The following is a 5,848-nucleotide window of genomic DNA, read 5'->3' on the forward strand; positions in this document are numbered from 1 at the left end:
AAAAAAAAAAAAACTCGAAAATTCAGTTATCACTCACCTTCATATGACATTCCAAATCCATATGACTTTCTTTAAGTCATACAATGGAATTCTTTTGAAGCCACATGATAACTGCTATTTGCTGAAAATTTGACTGGTCCTCACACAAAGATATTGTATGACCTCAGAATATTGTGCATGATAATTTTATATCTCATAATTTTATCAGACTTTTATAGTGCTTTTCATCCAATCTTTTGTTGAATGGACAAAAGCAGTGTGAATATTATTTATTATAATACATCTACGTCTCATACGGGCTTGGAACCACATACAATTCAGTAAATTAATATATTATATATAATAAATATAAAATTCCTCCATCCAGACATGACCATTTTGATAAATATTTAGCTTGATCAACACAAATATACAAGACTTTTAAAACAAAGATGCACAGCCTTTGAAGGCATGGATCATGTACAGTCAAACAAAAAGTTTGTTGTGTTGCTCTGTACATAGTGCAAGTTTTATTCTGCAAATACACCACCATTCAAAATTTTGAGGTCAGCAAGATTTTTTATGATAGGAATTAATACTTTTATTTAACAAGGATGCATCAAAATGATCAAAAAGTGACAGTAAAGACACAATGTTACAAAATATTTCTATTTAAAATAAATGCAATTGGACTTTGTATTCTTCAAAGAATCCAGCGCAACTGTTTTCAACATTGATAATAATCAGAACTGTTTCTTGAAAGTAAGTAAATATTATGACAGTTTAGACATGTATTTCATTTTTAGACTCATATTTGTTTTATGTTTTATTTTCAACATTAATAATGAAGACTGGTTGAAAACAAGAGGATTAATCATTTTATTTCTCTTTTTTTCAGGTTTATGTATCTAAGTTTATTTTGCTGGTGGGTATAGAAAAAAAGAATCAGTGTAACCTAATAGAAACATAAATATTTTCCAGATAATATTTTACACATACTATAATATTTGTATTTTTCACAGTATATATTGGTCCTTATGTGAAAATATATATTTTTAATGTCTCTTCTGCTCAAAAAGGGTGCATTTCTGTGAAATACAATAAAAACAGTAATATTGTGAAATATTATTACAATTTAAAATAACTGTTTATTTGAATATATTTTAAAATGTAATTTATTCCTGTGATGGTAAAGCTGAATTTTCAGCATCATTACTCCAGTCTTCACTGTCACATGATCCTTCAGAAGTCATTCTAATATTTGCTGCTCAAGAAACATTTATTATTATCAATGTTGAAAACGGTAGTGCATCTTCATATTTTTGTGTAAACCGTGATTCTTTGATGCATAGAATGTTCAAGAGAATAGCATTATCACTGTCACTTTTTATCAATTTATTGTGTCCTTGTTGAATACAAGTATTAATTTCTTTAAAAAAAAATCTCACTGACCCCAAACACTCTGCAAAGGATGTGCTTTGGTCAAATGAGGTGTTTTAAAAGACACATAGTGTTACTCTTATAAGAAAGTGCTAAACCCAATGTGAAGCATTTTCTTAAAGTTTTCTATTTCTTTAAGAACATTTGACATTTAATTAAGAAACATTATGAAATCTTCAGTCTGTGTATTTGAAAGCAACCGATCAATTAGAAACTCAAACGGGGGGGAAAAGGGAATTTTAGATACATGCATGTTTGGAAAGCATGGCTCTATCAGTGAGAAAATCTGTCTGATTGCATGATCTTGACTGAATGTGTGTGTGTTCACAATATCACTGTTTTTACTGTATTTTCAAACAAATAAATGCAGCTTTTGTGAGCATAAGAGACTTATTTAAAAAACATTAATAAAATCGTATTGACCTAAACTTTAGAACAGTACTGTATGTGTACAGTATGTATGGAAGTGTGTATTTCTGAATGTGCATTATATTAGGGTAATATTTCACCCCAAAACCAAACGTCTTTTTAATACCATTTTGATATTATTTTAATAACAACTAAACACATTTTCTTCTAAAATTTCATGTCGTGCAAAAAATCTCACTCTCCCTACTGTAATGTAAAAAGAAACGAAATAAATTACTTGTACTTTAAATTGAAAAATATTTATACATGATGGTATTTGTTGTTCTGCCTTTAATTTAGCTGATTTCATACTAATGAGACTTACCTTTGAGAATAATTGGCATTTTTTAAAAATCAGAATAAAGAAAAATTGGGATGAAAATGTACATAATTATCATGATGGAACTGTCACAATGAAAAAGATCTTAAAGGGATAATTCACCCAAAATATCTTCTTTTGTGTTCTGCAGAAGAAGGAAAATCATACAGGTTTGGAAATACATTAAGGCAAGTAAATGATTGCAGAATTGTCATTTTAATGGTCCTAGTATATTTTTATTTTATATTTATATTATCTTTTTTACTGTTTTTAATTTGAAGTGAAATTTAAATTGGACATATTTACATGAGATTCACCCATAGTTCTCCTGAAAGTAAGTAAGTGTGTGTGTGTGTGACAGAGAGTGCGCATTTTTGTTGCCGTTATGTAGTTTTCTCCCTCCCTGCAGCAGCCGGGCAGCAGTGGGTGTCGTGGCAGGATGTGGGTACAAGAGTGGCACAGAGCGAGAGAAAGACAGACAGCACCAGTCTGATACTGTACCTAGGAAAGCAAGTACCCAGAAACAGCTCACGTTAAAAGAAGTACGTTTCGTAAGAGATGCACACAGATGTGTTCTTGCTTTCCCTCACTGTTTCTCTCTCTCATTCTCTCCCTTTCAAACAACAGGCCACCTGCGGCTGACACGCTGACTCTGTTTTCTGATATATTCACCCACTTGCAGATTTTAGATGATCAGGTAAATATTATTTATGCTTGCAGTACTATTGCTCAAACTAAATACAAGGTTTGGAACAAACCCTGTACACTAAGAATTCAAATGAAGTGCGTAACTCATGTTGTTACTTCACTCAGTGATCTGTTTTTTCAGAATTTTTTGATGGCCAAAAAAATCCCACAGACTCAAATTGAAGGAAAGACTGGATACATAGACCAGAATATCAGTCTTGGACTCTTATAATTTTAACCAGTAGCAACTACCCATAAATACCATAGCAACCAGCTAAAACCAATGTCATTTTAGTATTATTTATACAGTTTTTATGAATATTTTGAATTAGCTTCTATTCTATATTTTCAGTTTAAATGTTAATCTCAAGTTATATATATATATATATATATATATATATATATATATATATATACACGTATTCTATTCAGCTTTAATATTTATTTCAGTTTTAGTAATTTTAGGACTTAAACTTGATGCACCGACCGCAAACAATAATTTCAGCTCATCCCTCAGTATGTAAAAACAAGCAAAAACTGCCTTTCCAGTAATGCATCTACAGAACTATAGAGTGTTTAAAAGCAGAAATGTGCAGCTACCATTTTCTTTAAAGCACTTTCAATAATTCTTCCATGCAAAATGTGTGTTATTTGAGTTGTAAAATCTAAAGAATCTATTATGCATCAATTCCTGGATGAAGTTTGCTTTATGAAAACACTGCCTATTTTTCGGATGCCACATCCCTTTCTATCCTTGCACATATTATACAAATTGTCCTCTTTTCATTGTCATTACAGGAGTCATATATAACTTTGGGGTCTTACACAACATATAACTTTGCACAGGCAAGCAATTCTCATGAGTTTATTTTAATATGCTAACACATTTCATGTTTAAGTCTTTTGGCTGTACTTTCAACGCGGTTTGTTTTAGATCGATCCTGGTGCAGTGAATTGCTCTGTAGGCTTCCATTGCAAGTGCAGTACTGTAAATGTGATTTTGTTTGTTTATACCAGGGGTGTCCAAACCCGGTCCTGGAGGGCCGGTGTCCTGCAGAGTTTAGCTCCAGCTTACCTCAACACCACTGCCTTACCTCAACACACCTGCCTGGAAGTTTCTAGTATGCCTAGTAAGACCTTGATTAGCTGCTTCCGGTGTTTGATTAGGGTTGGAGCTAAACTCTGCAGGACACCGGCCCTCCAGGACCGAGTTTGGGCAACCCTGGTTTATACGCACTGAAATAGTCGACAACAGCAGTCAAAACTCCTACAGGTCCTTGTCTTCCTTACTGATCTTTTTCCCTGTCAAAGGACATTCAAACACAGGAGACAGAAATATCTGCAGCCAATCCCAGTAATCTGTGTATTTGAGGGGTGTTAATTCTTCTTACATAATCATTTAGGGTGAACACACTCACTGTGTGTTTCACAAACAGTCTGCAGGCTTAATGAAGAGCATGTTAGTCCCTCGGCCAATCAGAATGCTCCGGGCTCTCTTAAGCCTGCCTCTTGGACCAATCACAGGCCATCACAAGACAAAGATAGACATGCCAACATAGACACCAAAATAACGTGCTCCTGTGCCTTATCAGTTATAAATCTGTTTTCCCGCATGAACTGAATTGTACCGAGCATTTAATAAGTGTAAAATGAGTGTAAATAAGCTGAAGTCTGATGAGAAACTGTTTGTCTCTTGTCAAAGGCTGCTGATATGAGAGATACTGACCTATTCATGGAGAGATGTGGCCACGGCTGATGTCCTTCCAAGGTTTTCCAGGCAGCCGATGGAAAAAAGGAGAGGGAATTTCTCCTTTCACCCCTCCTCCTCCGTTCCTCAGCTAGAACAGAGCAGCTGAGAGGCTGTAAATTGAAAGGTTTTCCCCCTACTTTCACCACATTTTCTCCCTCTGTACAAAATCACGTCTCGTTTCTTCCTTCTCAGCTTTTTTCTGGTTTCCTTTCATAGCATTTTATTCAAAGGCAAAACGAGAAGAGCTACAAGGATGCTACAAACCCAAGCTATGTGATCCAGTAATGTCCCTCCTACTTTCCTGAACTGCTATTGGATGGCTGTGGTGCAGCTGTAGGCCGTGATTGCCTCGTCTGGCTGTCCGTCTGTCTTAGTAGAGATGAGGACAGGATTTAATAGTTGGACAGGCCAGATGCTGTGAATGTGTCCAGGGAAGAGAGTTCAGGGATTTTAACCCCTTGCTGCCTCACATGTGCATTATGTGAACTAAGGTGAGATGTGTAATGGGTGATGGTTAGGGTCTCACACATATATGGAAAAGCATTTTGTAGTTTAATTTTGGTCTTAATTTAATTATTAATTAATGTGTCAGGAACATGCTGGGGTCACTTCAGTTTTCTTTCTAAATTCACCAGAAACCTACTAATTCTTTCTCTCTTTATATATACAAATACAATTTTATGTGTAATTGTTTATTATTTTTATATATTATCTTAACAGAAGATCATATATATAATGCTGTAATTGACATGAAAATTTCACAATGAAAAAATCTTAATGGTCCTGGCATAATTTTCTTTATGCAAACTACAATTAGCCTACATTTTTAATTAAGTTTATGGCATGTACATGGTATATAATGATATATGTATTTAATTAATTTATATAATTATAATATCATTGAAATGAATAAAATCTCTAATGTCAGAAAACGGATCAGTGAAGGAAAAAATGATCACATTGTATTAATAAGCCTAGTACTGATAATAACTGTATGTAAAATATTTATAATACCTAATTTTTGAAAGATAATTTTTAAAGAGAATTAAATCATATTTTTGTAATAATTTTAAAAATTAGTTGTTGTTTTTTTTTTTTTTTTACAAATTCATAATTTGTTTGCTTGTTCATTATAGGCATACTAAAATTAAATTAGGTAATATTATTTATCAAATAATAATTATTAGTACATCTGCTTGTTTTCCTTAGCAATACTTAACTAAGGACTATTTTGTTAATCCAAAAAAAAAAAATAAATAAATAAA

The 5,848-nt window shown here is 33.1% G+C and overlaps 1 protein-coding gene across 3 annotated transcripts in view; it reads right to left on the minus strand.

Annotated features, from left to right (window-relative positions):
• The window catches only part of LOC107696462 (uncharacterized protein C3orf18 homolog), an 11,285-nt gene extending 6,427 nt beyond the window's left edge, over positions 1-4,858 (minus strand). For 2 of the 3 annotated variants that reach the window (XM_016496804.1, XM_016496806.1), the window contains exon 1: positions 4,560-4,858. The gene's annotated coding sequence lies outside the window, so the exon portion shown is untranslated. The other variant, XM_016496805.1, reaches the window with a different exon arrangement.
• Between the last annotated feature and the right edge of the window lie 990 nt (positions 4,859-5,848).

This window comes from Sinocyclocheilus anshuiensis, unplaced genomic scaffold, assembly GCF_001515605.1.
Source record: "Sinocyclocheilus anshuiensis isolate Anshui unplaced genomic scaffold, SAMN03320099.WGS_v1.1 scaffold522, whole genome shotgun sequence".
In the NCBI taxonomy this organism is placed as follows: Eukaryota; Metazoa; Chordata; class Actinopteri; order Cypriniformes; family Cyprinidae; genus Sinocyclocheilus; species Sinocyclocheilus anshuiensis.